General features: G+C 35.7%; 1 protein-coding gene and 1 pseudogene across 4 annotated transcripts in view; both read right to left on the bottom strand.

Moving 5' to 3' along the window:
* Positions 1-19838, bottom strand: part of MAGI2 (membrane associated guanylate kinase, WW and PDZ domain containing 2) — a 1283361-nt gene that overhangs the window by 1028390 nt on the left and 235133 nt on the right. The gene's annotated exons all lie outside the window — the stretch shown is intronic.
* On the bottom strand, positions 1190-12032 carry LOC308562010 (annotated as a pseudogene). The gene is made up of 2 exons: positions 11882-12032; positions 1190-1816 (listed from the first exon to the last, which is right to left on the bottom strand). The product of its transcript is annotated as an uncharacterized misc_RNA (transcript).

Genomic DNA, 19838 nt, shown 5'->3' on the forward strand with positions numbered 1-19838 from the left:
CAATGAAGAAATACTAAAAAAAAAAAAAAAAAGGTGAATTTTTCTTCTAAAAGCTGACTAATAGAGCATTTTAAAATAAGTGTGCTAGTTAAGGGATTAAGATTACTCCAGTTAAACTCCAGGTTTTGTATTTACTGAATTTCATTTATTTAAACTTGGTTCATAGCCCTCTGAATTTGTCAGGCAGATTTAAAAAGCAACAACAACAACAACAACAAAAACCCCCCAAAACAAACAGAAAACAAATCATTAGCCTCCTCACTGCTGTTTCTCATACTGAAATTATAAATTATAATTGTTTTGCAGCAGACTTAGATGGCTGTATACCTCCTTACATATTTGCAGAAATTGACCATCCCTGTTATTGTTTTATACTATGCATTTTTGGTATTCCATGTAACTTTTTACTTGTTCCCTTGCAGCTCATCAATTTTTTGTTGTGGGATAACAACAAAAAAAGTGCTTTACAAAAATGTAATACCCAATTATATAAAAAAGAAAAGAGAATATTCAACATATGGCAAGTTTAACCATGGAGCTCCATCAGGCTAAATTAGTCACTGCAATAAAAATATATTAGTGATTTATTTTCTGCTAAATTTTATTCTGAACTAGGCCTATTCTTTATTATAATCAATTCATATTAAATATTCTGAGGCCCTGAGAGCAGAGGGAGATTTAAATTAATTTATGTCATTAAAATTGAGTCCTTGATATTAAGCATAGCATGGCTGCGGGTGTACAATATAAACACCCCCTGGACATCAACCACTAATCTTCAGACAAAGTTATTTTCTGACATTACTCTAAAAGGCAGCCTAAACTGAATTCTGGACTTCAAGAGAATGAACATAGGGTTGGTACATTTGATAGGGATAAACTGTAAACAAAAATGGATTCCTACAGAAAACCTGTTAGAAATGGAAGGGGCCTTAGAGGGATAAAGGAACAAACTCCTTTTTAATTTTTATGTATTTATTTATTTGCATTAAGAACACTTTATGTTAACGTATGAAAGGTGTTTTCAATAAAACAGGAAAAGATTTATGTTGTATCTACAACAGCTAAGTTTCTGCTATGATAAATGCTGTATTTCTTTTAAATGAGCTAGAAAGACAAGGAATATTATGTTCAAACTGTACATGCTCTTGGCAGCATTAGCGTGGAAGACTTTTGATGTTTAAATCGGTCAATCATAGATGTGAATTTCCTGATCATCTCCAATGGACACAATTTTTGAGCCATTTCTGTTGTATATGAATGACTCCCCACACCTGATCCTGGTGAACACAAGTCCTCCTTCCAGCATCCCAAACTTTCACACTTTTGCGCCATGAACTGGAAACAAAGTGAGTGTCTCAGGACAAAATGCCACCTCAGCACCCAGGACGCTTGGCCACTCAGAATGCCAACTAAGTTGGCCTGTTGTACGTCATAGATCTTGACATAGCCATCATCTGAAGCAGTGGAGAGGAGCTGAATCCCTGGAAAAGGTCAAGGGGCAAATGGGCATAGTATGGCCTTCCAGCGTGTGCCCCAGTTTTCAGCTGCAATATCAAAAATACTGATGATTCCATCTATGGTCCCACTGGCCAGATACTTCCCATAAGGACTATATGCAGTGCTAAGAAAGAATTTTCCTATTGTGGTCAAAGAATATTCCGTTTTCCCACTTTCCACATCAAAAATATTCACTTTCCCACATGAGTTCCTGTGGCCAGATACTGGGAATTAGGAGAAAATGCCAAAATCCAGGCATCTACCAGGTCTGCGTCTACCTGAAAGGGACCTCTCCAGCAGAGGCACCAGCCCTCATCTCAAGACAGCACAGAACATTCCCAGGAGGCACTCCGAGATTCAGCAGGGTAAACGGGTCACAGAAGCCACCTCTGGCCGTGGCCTGGAGCAGCCCTGAGCAGGTCTGCTTGGGGGCAGTCTTGGGGCCCATTCTGGCTCACCGCCCTCCTGCCTGGGCCATCAGGGCCTCGACCTTGGCCACTCCCACCAGCATGAAGACCAGCTCCTAAACTCCTGTTTTGAATCCTTGTCCAAGACTTCAGGTATCTGAGGTCTAGAAAATGTATAGTGTTATAGTAGATTGTGACAAAATACAGAAAAAAAACAGCCTAACTGAAATTCAGGGAAGCCACCTCAGAAGAGTTGGAGACAATCAAAAAGGAATAAATTAAGATCACTTGGGTGTACATGGTAAAGTAGAATTTCAACTCCCTTTCCTTATTTAAGTAATGGAAATAATGTGTGATTTCTCATTTAAATGTAAAGATGAAAGAACATATATGGAAAAAAGAGTGTTCAACTGCTGGCATGTGTAAATATCCAAGTGCATATAAAATAGACATAACTGACAAAGCAACAAACAGATTCATATGTCACCAGGGCAAGAAATACTATTTGAAATACAATTTGAAAGGCAGAATTATACTTTTTCATCTACAGAAAACATTTTATCTAGCCGACAGTGTTTTTGTCAAGATTCATGTTTCTCCCTTGGTTAATGTTTGTAAAATACCCTATGCTTTTTGGTAAGAAGGATTTATAAATGAACACTAAGTCAATGTCTGAATAAATGGTTGCTAAAAGAACCAATCTTCAATTTGAAGATTTAGTTTGGTTTTAAAAAGTATTCTTGCTTTTGAGATTTAAGTTATGCAAATCTATGCTATCTCCCTAAAATGCATTGCAGCACAAAACACAGAAGATTTTTCTGAGCCAAGCAGCATAGTTTGGGGGTTCCCAAGCCTGAGTGGTGAGCCCAGTGGAGGGGGGAGTGCTTTCAACATATTAAATGTCCAGGCCCCACCCCTGACAAGCCGAATCTGGATCTCAGGAGATCCCAGAACCTCCTATGTTAATAAAGTCCTCCAGGTGTTTATGTAGAGCATATGAGTTAGGGAATTACAGGCATTGTCCATACCTAACTTTGACCACCCAAATCACCCGTGTTCTATATGCATGAGGAGACATTAAAGCTTACTGAAGTGAGAAATTTCACCTCTCTTATTGCAAGATAAATTGAATAGAGCTGAAGTATTGATTTCAACTTTACATTGTCCTGAAACAGAACATTGATTTGAGATTTTAAAAGACTTCCTCTCCAACTATTATAAAGATCTTGATAAACTGATTTTTATTTTATTCATCTTTTTATCTTTAGCACTTAGCATATGGTTTGGCTAATTCCAGACAAATACACTATTATTTGGTCATTCACAAAAAAATATACAATAGAAAATAAAAATATAAAATTTCAAGTGGGAAAGATAAACAATAAAATACCTATGATAATTTAAAGAAATGATAACTACTCTGAAGAAAATAGGATCATATGATGGAAGGTAAGGAGAGCTGGGACAGGCAAAGATTTATGAAAATGGATAGTTGGGGAAGGTATTTCTGAGATGAGCTCTGAGCAGAAACCCAACAAGTGAATATCAGGGGATGGGCTGATCTACGTAGGGAAATAGTTAAAAGCGAAGGGAAAATAAAGAATGAGTTCAATGAGTTTGAGAAACACAAAAAAGGGCAAGTCTTTGGAGTATCTAGAGTCAGAGGTAAGGTGATAAGAGAGTAAAATACCTAGAAGTAGAACTGGGAATGTAGGTGGTGGTGTGACCTAGAATGACTTGGAAAGCTGGCCTGAGGTGAGGCTGTTTACCTCAATGGTGAAGTGCACCAGGGTTTCTGTAAGACCTGTGTTCCAGTACTGGCTTCACTGATTACCAGGGAAGTAAACCCGGATATATATCTTAATCTAACTCTAACTACCTTCTTTGTTAAAATAGGGATAATAATTGAGTAATAATGCTATGAATAATAATGCTTCATAGCATTGTCATAAAGATTAAAAGAGAAAATGGATATAAAGTGGTTAGCCCAGTGCCTGGCACATAGTAAGCACTCTATAAATTTTAGCTGTCACTGTGATGGACAAGAAAGTGTTTCTTTCTATATAAAACACATTACAGCATGCATATGTGCATATATAAACATATACATAATTATATTCTTCAATCTAAAATAGTATAAACACTGCTAACGAGATGTGATAGTATGGATGGAACAATAAATAAGTGATCACTAATTTATACTCCAAACTGTTGGCTGGTAAATCCTGATCTTGGCATGTAGCCATAGTTACTGCTTGTGCTGTCCCTTCCAGAGCAGAACTAAATCAAAAGCGGATTCTCCTTCACTGATGCATTCTCCGATCCAGATATATATTCCTGACAATTTTAGCTGGGAGGATAGCTCAGCCTGCAACATTGTGGAGCATATCTCTACTTTGTCTTTGGAATATTCCAGGCTTTCCCAAAAATGCTGTGCCCAGGTTTGTCCTGTTTTACACTGAAAAGCCTAAATTCAAGCCCATTTCATTCAATGCTCAGGAGTCAAATTTACACGAGCTATAAGTAAAATCTGGCAGCTGTGCATACCACATGGGCTACTAAAGAATAAAAATAAAAATAAACAGCCTTTGTAGTAAGTTTCTCACTGTCTGGCAGATACATTTCTTCAATTAATCGTGCATCTGATGTAAGGATTACATAAACTAATACAAATTATATGGTGTTTGCTACATAATAAGCATCAAATAGATTGTATCTATTATTAAGATATTTATGACAATGGAAAATGATTTTCCAAATTAGAGTAATTTTTTAATGCATTTTTTCCTTTCTTTTTTTTTAAATGAACTTATTGGGGTGACATTGGTTAATAAAATTATATAGGTTTCAGGTGTGCCGTTCTATAATACATCATCTGTATTTATCAATCAATAGTCCATATAGTCATTCCCAAATTACATCAGGGGGTTGCATACCTTTTCTATGGGCTTTTGTTTTTCTCTGAATACCTAATAATATTTCACTTTCTGAAGAATGTTTGACTCTAAAGGTTATTTTAAGAAAATTTAATGTTGCTTCGGGGATAGCAATAACCCATATTCTTTTGAGAATGCTTTCAATGATTATGATATCATTAACATCTTAGTTTCCCTAAATATAATTTGTATCGCAAGCCATTTATTGTTTCAAGGGACTTCATTTAGTCATCTACTCAGTACCTGTTCATTGAATGTCCACTCGGCTCTTAGAAGCAGTGGTGAGAAACAGACCTGGGGCTTGCCCTCATGGAGTTCATAGTTTATCTAGCTAAATGTAGGCAATACTAGAATAGTTTTACAAATGAACAACTACAAATTGAGATAAGTGCTTTGAAGAAAAATCTCCCAGAGTCATGAAATCACATGATAGGGTGGGCAGTGCCTAGTTAAAGGGACAGTGGGGAAGACCTCTGTGACGTGAGCTCAGAGATGAGATGTAAGCGTAAGAGTTAACTAGATGAAGAAGAGGGAAATGCATCTAGTTTGTGGGGCATAAAGTCACTGAGAGGCTATAAGAGAAGGTGGGTGTGCTAGAGGACTTAGGAGATTGATGTCAGAGAGGAAGACAAGGGGTGAGGTCTGGGATGAGCTTGTCTGAAGCACAGTGGAAGCCCTGGCCGGAATTTATTTTTTATTTTTATTGAATTTATTGGGATGACATTGGTTAATAAAATTATACATATTTCAAGTGTCCAATTCTATAATACATCATCTGTATATTGTATCGGCAGGGTTTTAAGCAAAAGAGTTAGAGGATCAGATTAACATTTGACTTCAGTGGAGGAAGGGCAGAGGAAGGGCAAAGCAGAGACAAATCAGTGAGTGTTTCTGCAAAGCATCAGATTAATGGGTAAAGTCTCATTACTGCCACGGCTGCCTTTCACTGTGATCTAGTAACTAAAACTAAAGTCCCTGCCTTCCCCATGTAAAAACAGAATAATTAAGAAATAGAAAAGCTCAATTGAAAGAAGATACATAAAAGAATTATTTACATGCCATCTTTTGCCAACAACTTTTATCAGTCACTTTAAAATATATTTTCCCTTTTGCATTCTAATTTCTAACTCTATATTCCTTTATTTTAACCCCTAATGTTTTATTTTCTTACTTAAGAAAGCAATATACTTATAGAGGTTCATTCACAGTTGTCAGGGATTGTAGATAATGCTTCTTTGGATGTCTTTCACCAGGTTAAAATTAGTTTCAGTTTATCCTAACCTGATAAAATTTCTATTTGTACCTTTTCAAAGACAATTTCAAAAGTTTTCAATGAAATAGTCATTGAGTCTCAATGATCCAAAAAAAAATCTTGATATCAGCATTTGACAGAAGAGCAAAGAAAACAAAATAACTTTGCTGGGTGATATTTACATGTCAAGCTTCCTTTTCTTGACTTGAAAAATGTTCCTTTATTACAAATTTGATTACATTTTACCTTGTTTTGATTGTCTATGAGAATGTTCCTCTGTTAATGCTGGTAAAAACATGCAAAAAATTGGAAGGGCATCACCTAGAAGAATTACTGACAAATGCCAGACCAAGTCATACTATCACTATTCCTGACTGTTTTTAAGAAAAAAACAAAACAAAAAACCAAGTGCCCATGGGTAGATATGTGGATAAAAAAGCTATGGTACATTTATACCATGGAATATTACGTAGCTGTAAAAAGGAAGGATCTCTTATCTTTTGGGACAGCATGGAGGGAACTGGAGAGTATTATGCTAAGTGAAATAAGCCAGTCAGAGAAAGACAAGTACCACACGATCTCACTTATATGTGGGATGTAATCAAACATTATAAACTGATGAACAAAATAGATCCAGAGACATAGAAGCATGGAACAGACCGAAGGATCTCAGAGAGAAGGTGGGATGGGGGAGTGTGTGGGGAGAGATTAATCAGAGAACTTATATGTTTATGAGCATAACCCATGGACACAGACATTGGTGTGGGGAATGCCTGGGGGTGGGGTGGATACGGCTTAGAGGGGATCAATGGAGGTAAAAAGGGGACATCTATAATATTTTCAACAATAAAGATTTAAAAAACTATTTCAATGGCTGAATTTTATTTTATTTTCTTGTAAAGCCAGAGAAGAGTTTTAAATGCCAAGCCATCATCTACATGGAAGAGTTTTAAGTTGGCAGTAGCATTGTCTCAACTAGGAAGGACAACTGAACAGAGATGATAAACTATTCTCTGTCTGCTTCATTTAGACTCTTCATTCACTCCTGGCCAACATTACTTTTTTGTTTTTTAGTTTCTCCTGCCATTTCTGCTCTTTTCTTATATACTTTCTGGCTCCATGGAAAGGTTTAGTGCTCTTTTATTCCTTCGAATGCCTTCTCCAAGCTAACCTCTGGCAAGAAAACTATTCCGCTAATCCAAATCTACTTTGTTTCATGGCTTGTGCAATTCCCTTCAGGCTATATTCTTCCTTTCCTTATGTTTGGTCCACCTGTAAAAAGAATGGGAACTGTGTTGACATTCCACAATGTGTTCAAGTCACCATCTGTCTCTGTTATTTCGAGCTTATTAAAAGTTTCACAAGACATGTCCCATGACATCAAAATAATAGTGATAATGCCAGCTGGTTGGCAGGCATGGGTCTATGAGGCAGACTTGCTGTTAATGGGTAGAGTGGTTGCTCACTTTGCTCAATGCTTTCCTTATTTGCAGGTGTAGCTTTTAATTGAGATCATAAACCTTCAGAGGTAATGAGTAATCAAATCCATACATGCTCATATGTATCCATTTATTCGTTCATTCATTCATTCCTGTGTTCATTCAACAAGTATTTGTTCAGTATCTTTTATATACTTAGCACTGTGCTAAATTCTGGAGATCAAATTGTAAGCACATAAGACAAAGTCCCTGACCTCCTAGAGTTAACTCTAGTGTGGCAGGGGCTGTGACAGATATCAATTAAACAATCTGACTAACAAGTGTGTAATTGCTAATTGAGGGAAGCACTTGAAAAGAACAGAATGTTATGGTTCCATAAGCCCAAGTAACAAGAAAATTTAACATGAACAGGTGGGGAGGTGGGGAGGGAGCCCTCAAAGATGAACATTTTTCCCAGAAATGACAAAGGTCAGATCTAAGTCTGGAATGAAGGGGGAGAGGAGAAATGTGTAGGTATGTTCTATAAAGAAGGTTGTTGGCACAATGTAAACCTCTTTCAAGGAGCTAGAAGAACAATGCCAATGTGACTGAAGTCCACAATAAGGGGGAGACTGGTGTGCGATAATCTCTAGACTAAGGGGGATACAAGGCCGAGCAACAAGGCTCTGCAGGCCCTGTTGAAAGTGGGTCTTCATCCTACTAAAGAGCATTAAAAAATCACAGACTTGGTATAATCCATACAGAACAAGAAATAGAGTGTTGCTTCTGCTCCTGCCTGAGCTCTTTCAAAATCAGACTATAATGTTAGTAAGTCAATGGCCTATGTAAATTTAGTATTAAATTTTTTCCTATTTTGAAAAGAGTAACTACTAAATTTCCGACATGAACAAGCTCTTCTGTTTCTGAAAATCAGATTATTAAGGAACTGAGATTCAGTTTTATTTTTTAACCACAGTTAGTCACAATAAATATTAAACAGCTTCTCACAGATAATACAAATCATTGAATAAGTGGTTTCTTTAGTTGTTTTTTTTCCCATTTTAAAAATTTCAGTGCATTTTAGCTTAACTAATGGACATATTTACTAGGGAATGGTGAAATAGATTAATACTTTAAGTGCCCAAAAACAAAAACCACAGCTTTTTTTTGTACCCTATGTTAATAGAGGTCCTCTGAGTTTTGAAGGCTTACCCACTGCAATCAAACTCTAGACAATTTTTAAGTATCCAATTCACGCTGCTCAGTTTTTAAACCCCCCTCTCGTGAATATGCTAAGCCATTCACTTCCCGGATTCAAAAGAGTGAGTTTGATTCTATCTCTATTTCCATATTCAAAATAATCCAAAAAAAAAAAAAAATCTAAAGGAGCAAAGATATGTAGGACTATAAACAAATACATTTTAACAACAATAGAGAGAAAAAAAATCAGATACTTGGCCAACCTGCCGAGACCCAAGTTCAGGAGGTTGAATTTTCACTCTTCTAGTTGACAACATAATTAACACCTACAACTGCCACAGACACATACTCCCTGTAGTGTTTTAATCTTTATTATTATATTCACAGCTTTAAAAAAATATAACACAATACTAAATTATAAACTCATGTGCTGTTCAACTGTCAGACAGGATCTTAGTTTCCTTTTACAAGATAGTGCTGAATATTTACAGAAATATAATGTTCAAAGGATAATAATCCCCAAAAGGAAAGCTATTAAGCATCCTCTAAAAATCAAGAGCAACATTAGCAAAGGAGGCAATTACAGTCATGTCAAAGGCAGGTAACAAACTCATTGTTTTACCAAGAACGGAATGTGTGTCCTATGTCTTTGCTTGATTGTTAAAACAGATTTAAAACAAGTATCTAGAGAAAGATCTTTGTTGATTTAATCTCAAAGATTTTTTAATATAATTATTAGAAAATATTGAGGTCTCATCAAGTATAAAATGCCCATAGGTAACTTTTCAGATATCTTTGTGTGGGATAGACAGCATTCTAAAATGTCCACTAACCTTCCCACCCCTGGAGTACACTCTCATTCTCCCCTCCCCTTGAATGTGGGCAGGACTGCAAATTTGGTGGGAGAGCCACACCCTAGATTAGGTTACATCATTCAGCGTAATCATTCTCTTGATTATGTTACATTATATGACTGCCTGGGTAAGAGATTTTCTTCTAGTTTCCTGGAAGAAAACTGCTACATTGTGAAGGGAACCCTTGGCAGGGAACAAGGTGGAGCCTCTTGGAGTGGAAAACACTTTCTGAGTGGCAGCCTGCAAGTTGAAATTGTCTCCTGGCTCTTAGCTCCATGTGCAAAAGGAAGAACGAACAAGATTTCATCAATTGGTGAACGTGGAAGAAGACCCCAAGCCTTGATGAGACCAAAGCCCCAACCAACACCTTGCTTTCAACCTGGTGAGACTCTGAACAGAGAGCTCAGCTAACCAGTCAGTGCCTAGACACTTGACATATGGAAATTGTGAGATAATTAATGTGGTGTTTTAAGCTCCTATGTTTATGGCAATTTGTTGTGCAGCAATAGAAGCTAATTATTCGGTATTCAGAAAAATTTGTAATTTAATCTAAGGAGTCAATAAGATTAATTTTTCATAGCCCGAATAAAGATAAGTGGAAGTTTTCTGATAATGTAGATAATAAAGCACACTATAAATAGATCATGAGTGGTACAGAAGAAAGACCACTGAGACCTAGTACCTGAGGCTAGTACCCGTTTATGTAATTTTTATGTCTTAGGTTCTTCATCAGTAACAGTGGAAGTATACTACTGCTCAGTAGTCTATGCTTTAACAAGCTCTCCCAGCCATTAGCAGGCTTGCTGAAGCTAGAGAAGCTCTATTTTATGTACACAAGAAGTTTATACCTTTTTGTTCTTAACACTTTCCCATAGATGTGAACCCAGGGTTTATAGGGTCTGACTCGACCCTCCTCCACAAAAATGCAAATTAGAAATTAGTTGCAAGATCTTGGGAAGGAGCTTGCAAGTGGGGGCCCTGAAGCTAAAACTTTACCAATTTCAGAGATAATCTGCTAACACCTTCCATTGTTCTGGTTCCTATTCACACCCATTTAATTCCAAGGTGCTTGACACGTCCTCTCCACCCCTTCTCCAGCCTCTTCAGTCTCTTCCTCTCTCTTCATTCTCCCCTGTCAGTGCTGAAACAGTCCCCTCTTTACCCTCAAAACAAGAGTATGCTCAAACAAGAAATGAGCAAAAACTTCCAAGTTGAAAAGTACAAATGAAAAAGCAAAATCTCTCCTTCGAATCTACGTTTCCCTCAATTTTCAGTGATTTTTTCTATTTCTTAACTGCTAAATTCCTTCCAAGTGTTGTCTAAACTTTCTATTTCGTTTTCCCTACTTCTAGTTTACTTCTCAGTCTGTTGTAAAATGGCTAAAACTGTTCTCACAAAAGAAATACTCTTCCTGGAAAACCTGTGCTTATCTCATTGAATCTCTTAGCAGCATTTACACTCTCCCTCCCCAAACACACTTTTTTCAGAAACATTTTTAAACACAGTGAAAGGTTTAAAGTATACAATGATTACATTGACGTCCACTACCTAAATTTTTCAGTGATACTTAACATTTTGCCATTTGCTGTGTATATGGGTGTGCATTTTGCCTAACAGTTGTGCAGGTAAATTGGAGATACCATGACATGCAGACACCTTCAAATGCTTCAGTTTGCATCTTCTAAAAATAATGACACTTTCTGATAACAGCAACTACCATTATTACAACTAAGAAAATTGACAATAATTTGTTAATATTTTCTGCCACCCAGTACATATTCCTAATTCCTAATTGTCCTTAAAATGTCTTTTAGCTGTGTTACTCAATTCAGATTCTCCTACTCAGGTTTTACGTACTGTATTTGGTTGTTATGTTCTTTACACTCTTTAAATCTTGAGCAATCATTCAATTTTTTCCCCAGGATGACATTAACTTTTAGAACAGCATAGGTCAATTGTCTTTGGAATGGCTCACATTCTAGATTTAGCTGATAGCTTCATTGTGTTTTCATAGATTAATCTTCCATCCCCAATATTTGCTGAAGCCTAGAGGGTGTAAGGCTATAGACTTAATGAGATATGGCTTAAATTTTTTGGAGATTTCTTTTTAGGTGATACTGATTCCTTCACTTTATACCTCTGAAGGAGGCCCCTAAAGTCAGATGGCTCTACTATTAGCGATGCTAAGTTTGATTACTTGGTGATGGTGGTTCTGACAGGTTTTGTTTTCTAAAGACACTTTTTTAAATTTTTCTGTTGCAATTAGTAATCAACAAGTGGGGTGATACTTTGGCATATGCAAATATTCTTTCACCTGGTTGTATTAGCATCCATTTTCGCGGTCTTGCCTGAATAAATATTTCTCTGGGGTTGCAGAATGGCTCCTCTCCTCTTCTTGAAAAGTTTTCTACCTTTGGCATCATCAGGGACATCACATAATACTCGTCTTCACTTTTATCTGACATTCTGGTCCCTTTTTCAAATTCCTTTCCTTCTATTTCTCCTTAAATGTTGGTTTTCTTCAGAGTTGTTTCTGTGAGTTGGACCAATTTCCCACAACTATGGTTGGTTCTTATTAAATTCTTGAGAAAGGCAAATGTGAAAAATGTATTTTAATATAGGAAATCAGAATGTATGATTATTTTTGTGTCTTTTTAAAGTTTATTTTAGCATCCAGGGCAAGAAGCAATGGGTCTCCAAAAATTACCAAAAACTGGTTTAATATTTTGGAATATTATAGATTTAACTATTCAAATATATAGATTTTAAAGGATCACTTTCACTAACATGAGGACTTTTAAGTATCATTAATTTTCATATCCACATAGTCACACTAGCAGAGCAAGAACTCTTTGTCTTGTTCATGGCCGTACACACAGCGTCCAGTATTGGCCAAGCCAGCTTTCAGACATGTGTCTGAATGCCTTGCTGAAGCCCCCTGAAGGGGGTAATTCATATTTTCTTATTTCTGTGTGTTCAAAAAGTATACAAAATAATCATACAGCAGTTTACTATATTATAATTAAAAATTTTTAAAAGATTAGAACTCATGGGTAAACTAATAGCCCCATTGACATCAAAACATATTGAAAACCTATAGCTATTAAATTCAATAAAAACTTAGAAGGATGTATGATCATTCCTTTTCTTCTTTTTAATTTTTAAATCCCCACTTTCAGTTCCTAAAATCCACTCCATAAATACTCATCATTGTCTCTCTTGTTTTCATTAAATAATACATGCTAATTTCAATTAGTGCTTATTCAAAATTCATTTTTCCTTATTTTGGGGATTAATAACTAAGATAGAACAATGTTTTAAACAGAATTTGATTAACAACAGAGCTTAAGCAGACAGGTCACCCCACCCACCTCCTAAATTATTCAAGAATAATTATTTTTTTAATAGTGACTTTAAAATACTGTAAATTTCCAGTATGTATTTCATAGTTAAAAGCAGATTGAAGTATATTTTATAGAGTTTACAGTTAAATGTATTCTGATACTTTAAATATTGTTAGCCAAAATATTTGATTATCCACAACATACTATTTCCTAAGTTTCTGGATTTAAATGGGGAAATTTAAGTTAATTGTTATAAATGCATACAATTATACCTAACTATTTCATAGCTCACTTAATTCAATAACCCTGTCACAGAAGAATAATCATGAGTATAAAAAACTCCACTAAGATTTTTTAAACTGTACCACTTATAATAGACAGATCCATCAGAAGATTGACTGGGATAAGTGGCTTGTAGGCATGTCTTGATTAATTTGATCTTCAGTTAAAACAAAACTCCATAAAATAAGGTAAGTATTACTTAAAATAAAAATAATATAGAGTATACTCACTCGATTAGCCACCGTTCTTAATAGCCTAACATTTATATTTGTTTTGATTACAAAACAATTACCTAAAATTCACTTTAAGGGGCACTCCACAATAACCATCATAAACCAGCTTAAGTTTTATGTTTGTTTTTAAAGAGTGATGCTAATCAACTTATTGGGTACCCTTGGAGGATGTACTAGTTTGCTAGGACTTCCACAGCACAGTACCAAAAAATTGGGTCACCCAGAACAACAAAAATGTCTCACAGTTCTGGAGGTGAGAAGTCTGAAATCAAGGTGTCAGCAGGGCCATGCTTCCTCTGAAGACACTGGAGAAGACTCTGTTCTAGAAATCTCTAGCTTCTGGTAGTTCCTTGGCCTATAGCAGCGTAACTCCAAGACTCACATGGCATTCTCCCTGTGTGCATGTCTCTGTATCCAAAATTTCCCTTTTTATAAGGACAACAGTCAAATCTGTTTATGGGCTCATGCCTTCCTACTCCAAAGAGTCAAAGGTTTGGAGCTTGAATAGCTGCTAGGTGGTTTAGAAGCAGAAACTGATTGTAGATTCCCAGGAAACATGTGCCTGGACAAGGCTTACAACTCTCTTAGCATACACTAAGGCATGAAGAACCCACAGGGAGCGCCTGTCAAATCTGTAATTTCTGACAGAATGATTCAGTTAACCTACAAAAACAAATATGAGAGACTAGCTGAGATAAATCTGAAAATTTAGAGTTAGGAAGAAGGGACTTGTCCTATAAAATATTAAATCATACTATAAGCCTAAAATAACTAAAACCATAATATTATACACAAATCAAAGGTAATGGAACAGAATTTATACTTCTTTAATATATAGTAGAATCTAAGAACTCAATATAAAACAAAGCATACAGCACAAAACAAGAATTCAGTAAATCATATTTTCCAAAGAATGAGTCAACACCATTAATACATTTTTAAAAAATGTGTTTTTATTAATTTCAGAGAGAGGAAGGGAGAGGGAGAGAGAGATAGAAACATCAATGTTGGGAGAGAGTCATTGATTGGCTACTTCCTGCATGCCCCCTACTGGGGATCAAGGCTGCAACCTGGGCATGTGCCCTGACTGGGAATCCAACCGTGACCTTCCAGTTCCTAGGTAGATGCTCAACCACCGAGCCACACCAGCCAGGCCATAAGTACATTTTTAAAATCAATTTTGTGGACCATAGCCAGTTTTTAAAAATTATTAAAATAGAATGAAATGGGATGGGATGAAATGGAATAAAATGAAATAGAATAGAGTAGAATAGGATAGAATAAAAAATTTAGAATAGAATGGAATAGAATAGAATAGAATAGAATAGAATAGAATAGAATAGAATAGAATAGAAATTTAGAATAGAATAGAATAGAATAGAATAGAATAGAATAGAATAGAATAGAATAGAATAGGGGTAGAGTAAGAGTAGGGTATATAAGAATTCACTCCAAATATTAAGGAGAAAAATTATTCTTGACACTTTCAGTTATAGGTATGTGTGTGAGTGTATATCTATGTCATGTATTCTAGATTGTGATAGAAAGTGTAATTAAAAATATATATATATGTCTATTGATTTCAGAGAGAGGAAAAGACAGGGAGAGAGAGAGACAGAAACATCAGTGATGAGAGTCGTTGATCGGCTGCCTCCTGCAGGCCCCCGACTGGGGATCGTGCCCGAAACCCGGGCATGTGCCCTGACCGGGAATCGAACCCCGATTGCCTGGATGTTAGGTCGATGTTCAACTGCTGAGCCACGCCCGGCCGGGCTAGAAAGTGTAATTTTAATGTGGGTTGTGATAAGATATTAAACGCCTCTCCAATAAATGATTTGTGATAATTATTTGGAAAATATTTATTTATATCCTTAGTTTCTAAAACATAACAATACAAATATGTATGAATTAATGTGTTTTAAAAATCACTGCAATAAATGTAGGTGGATATATATGTAATCTATGAGAAAGAACTTTAGTAGGGTAAAAGCTGAGTAAGAAATCATAAAGAAAAAGTACAGCATGTTTGGATTCACTGTCACAAAAAATGTGTAGTTCAGAAAGTTATCAAAAGCGAAGAGAACACAGAAAACTGGGCAAAATAATTGCAATGACAACAACCAAAAAAGAAAATATCCTTAATGTGTAAAGGAGGCTTAGGAATCAATAGAATTAGAATTCTATAAGAAGTAGATAATTTACAGAAAGATATATAACTGACTAAAAAGTGTTTAATTTCACTTACTAATAAAAAAATAAAAAATTAGACAATAGTAAAATATTCTGTTCCTTATCAAATTTTGCAAGGACTGTTGAAAAAGATATAAAAATAGCTGAAGCAGCATAATTGAATGCGCACTATTTGAACTTCAATTTGGCAATACACCAAGAACACTAAAATGTTATTTTCTTTGACCAAATAATTCCATTTTGTGCAGTTTCTCCCAACAAAATAGTTTGAAATATGCATCATGGTTCAGCTATTTATTTCACCATTACTTGTAATGGTGCTAATTACATGCTGCATATGCCAAATAAGTGGAGCAACCTGTAGTAGATGCAAGTTTTCATTTGAATACTTTTTATTGGAATGGAAAAAATCATCTATATGTGAGAAAATCTGAATTAAAACTTGATATTTGTTCTGAGGAAAAAAATATTAGAAGGAAAACTGCACTGCCATTAGTGGTTTTCTCTGGGTTGGGAGACTGGAGTAATTTTAATTTTTTTCTTTATGTTTTTCCATTTGTTTATATATCTTAGATAGGTATATATTTCTTCTGTAATACCAAAGACAATTAAGTTAACTTTTAAGTTAAAATAACATCCTCTCTCTTGCCTCTTCCCATGTGGCTTTAGTTCTGGGTCTCTAAGAATTTCTCTAGTGAGAAATGCCTAAAGGTGTTATAAATTCTTAAGTACAATTAAGCATTCCTCTAGTAACATTCTTTTTTGTTTTTCAGTGTTTCTTTCTTAATATAAACCTTAGATACAGAATTCACTTCAATATTTTACTACCTGTCTTACCTATTAAGAAACAGAATTTGAAAGAGAGAACAACAGACCTGCTCCTATCAAGCATGAATGAATGAGTTAATACGGTAAAAAAAAAAAAAAAAGCAGAGCTTGCTATGTAAATGGAAAGGTCATCCTTCTGTGTTAGGAAAAGGCATTTTAATTGCTTTTTATGAATGAATATGGTGCACTTTGTGATGCTCCACTCAAATATTTCTTTAAGGGAGGACTTGCTGCTTCAGCAGAGGTGGCCTGAGTTGCCGTGCCCAAGGTCATGCCCCATCCTGGGAGTGGCCAACATCCACTGATTGACCCAGGTGGGTCATGTGAGGTTGGGCCTGTAGTGCAGTTTGAACTATCTCTCTTGGCAATTTTTCTTCCTTCCCCTCCATTCCACAAATGTTAACCCCAAGGACATATCTTAATAACATCTTACAAGTTAAACCCTATCTCAGAATGAGAACCCAATAGAGGATGATGAATTACTACTCTGGACACAGGTGGGCTTGTGGCATCTTGGATATATTTTGAATTTCAATATGTCACAAAATTAATGAAGAAAGTGTAGAGTTAGAGGTATAGATACATTAATGGAAAAGTACTCAAAACCAAAGATACCTTAAAATATAATAGAATTTGCCTTGGAACACTGCTCATTAATGATTATCAGTTTATAATTTTATAAAACACCATAATCAGAATATGTGAGAATCTGACTTCGATTTATTTTGGAGTGTTTTAGTAAATTAATTTTCTAAAAGCACTACCTTTGTTTGTATGTATCAAGCTTTGGAGCAAGTTTCATGAAATGCTTGACACACTGCATATACTGATTTGCTACCTTTCCTTGACCATGGTCAAGCAGCTGATTCTGACCCGTGCTCTCTTCCATGTACAACAGTCAACCACCTGTAAGTTTAGCAAATTGAACTTTGATTTTGACAGAGTTCTTCCAATGATGCAAAATCAGAAAGCAGCGCTTCTAACCTGCTTACCCATCCTGCTAGTCTGTAGTGAAGCTCTTTGCTGCCCTCTGTAGATAATTTAGATAATTTAAGGTCCTTAATTAGTAAACATTTTCTCAGAGTTATGCTATTTTTGTGCTGTAAACTTGATAGAATAATAGGTTAAATTAAAAAGAGGATATTTGAGTTAAAGAAAGTTAAGAATATTTCTCTCTTGTAACCTCTTTTGTACTATATCATATATTTCTGCATTGTCTTTTTAAAAATAATTACCCAAATTAAAACTACGTTTGAAAATACTGTGGTAAGACAAAATGAAAGTATAACACATATACATGCATACACTAAGAATTACTAATTTTTCATCTTTTGATATTTCATCATTATATGTATTAACCTCATTTAAAAAGTCATACAAATTATAGTAGAAAATGTCCCCTGATTAAGAACATAAGCTACATGCTATTTTTCACAGACTTAAAATTTTAGAGTAGTTTTGTTCACAGCAAAATCGAGTATAAGAATTTTTCATAACCCCTTTAACCCTTCTTCCTGTTTTCTTTGCTTTTTGTTTGATGCTCATTTGTGGTAGGAGGGGTATTCTTTTTGTAAGAAAAGAATCACTATTTCAGTTATTTTAATTCAAGTTCAAATTACTCTGCTGAACATTTTCTATGTCCTCAGCAAAGGACTGGATGCTGTTCAGGGGACATCAAAATGATAACAGCAGCAAAGAGCTGAGGCCTTACCGTGCACATATTAGCAACATGACAACCACTTAATCTTTGCAGTATTACAAGATCTCTGTTATCGTGAAGCTTACCATTTTGTTGAGAATAGTATTACCTGAGGTTCCACCATTATTTAACACAAGTTGTCTTTCTTAAGGCATGAGAAAATTTGGCTGTATTCTGTAATTCCTCTTATTTCAGGTGAGCATGTGATTTTACTCCTATGTAGGTTTTCTGTGCTTTAAGCTCATCTATGACTTGTTTTTTAGGCTGTGAGTTTAAGAATTCTTCCCAAGAAGTAATTAGCTTTCTTTCTAAATACGAGTCAGCTTTCTAATCATTTCTTAGGAGTGGTGGTTATATCTTTGTGAAAATAAGATTCTAAAAGTCCTACACTCTTGGCCTTGACTTTTTCCACCTAATGTCTCTCTTGCTAGTGTACTTGTTAGAAGGAAACTTACTTGCCTTCTTTATGGGCTGAACTTATATTGAGACTATAGCACATAATGCTAAGGGAATCATTATCAGTTAGTGAAAACAGCAGGTACTTTCTAGCGCTGATGACATGGAATTAGGGTCTAGGAAAATGTTGGATATAACAGAATGGGAAGTCACATAAGTATGAAAGATATTCAGAGTAATTGTGTTCAGGTGAAATACTGGAAAGCAGGTTTAGATAAATGTAAAAATATCAAGAATCATTTTTATAGAGTAGGCTTGATATAAAGGTATCAAATCCAAAATTTTCATAAACTTGGCAACTCAAAGCACTGACATGGCTCTTCCTGCAAATCATTTTCAAAATGACATAGAAAATGGTTGTCGATAAATTACGTTCAACACAAGACAAAGTGTCACTGTTTTTCCTATGTGACTAACCCAGGGCCCCTACATAGTAAGAGAGCAAAATTTTGAAAGTGAATTAACTAGTAATTTATTAATTAATTAAACAATATGTGATAAAACAGTATTCTCAGAAGAAAACAGTGCAAAGGTCATGAGGCAGGTGCCTGTCTGTCTTTCTGTGACAAGAAAAAGAAGGCCAGTGTGATTGGGACAGTGAGAGAGGGCAGAGCAATCCGAGATAAAGTCGGGGGGCAAACGATCAGAGAGCTGAGTAAGGATGTGGAGAAATGAACTGAGATCAAGTGGGGACTTGTAGGTCCTTGCAAGGATCTCTGCTTTTAGACTCAGGAAAATGAGAAGCCAGTGGAAGGCCTTGTAAATATGATCTGACCACCTTTGGTGACGTGCCTCTTGCACTGCTGTGCTGAGAGTCAGCTGCAAGCATTAACAAGAGCAGTGAGCACAGAGCGCAAAGTGTGACTGCGACTGTCCAGAGACAATCAGGATGATGGCTTGGGTTCAGGATACTATTCTGACACTGATAGTGGCCAACGAAAGGTTTTACTTTTCTTAATTTTTTTTCCCTGGCTGAATGCGTATATTAATATTTTCCTTGTTTTAAAAAGCCAAGGGTATTAAGAAGTGTGTGCACACATGCATATATTCATACAATATGAACAGAAAGCCAAACATAAACACTCATGGCTACATCATTTTTGCCATTTATTTCCCAAATACCTCAGTGGACAGCTCTATCTTGGAACCAAAAGGATAACCCCCAATATAGTTGTGAAAAAATATGAATATATTATACCATATTCTCTGTCAGCTGATATATGATTTAGTAAATCACCT

Source organism: Miniopterus schreibersii (assembly GCF_964146895.1).
Source record: "Miniopterus schreibersii genome assembly, chromosome: 9".
In the NCBI taxonomy this organism is placed as follows: Eukaryota; Metazoa; Chordata; class Mammalia; order Chiroptera; family Miniopteridae; genus Miniopterus; species Miniopterus schreibersii.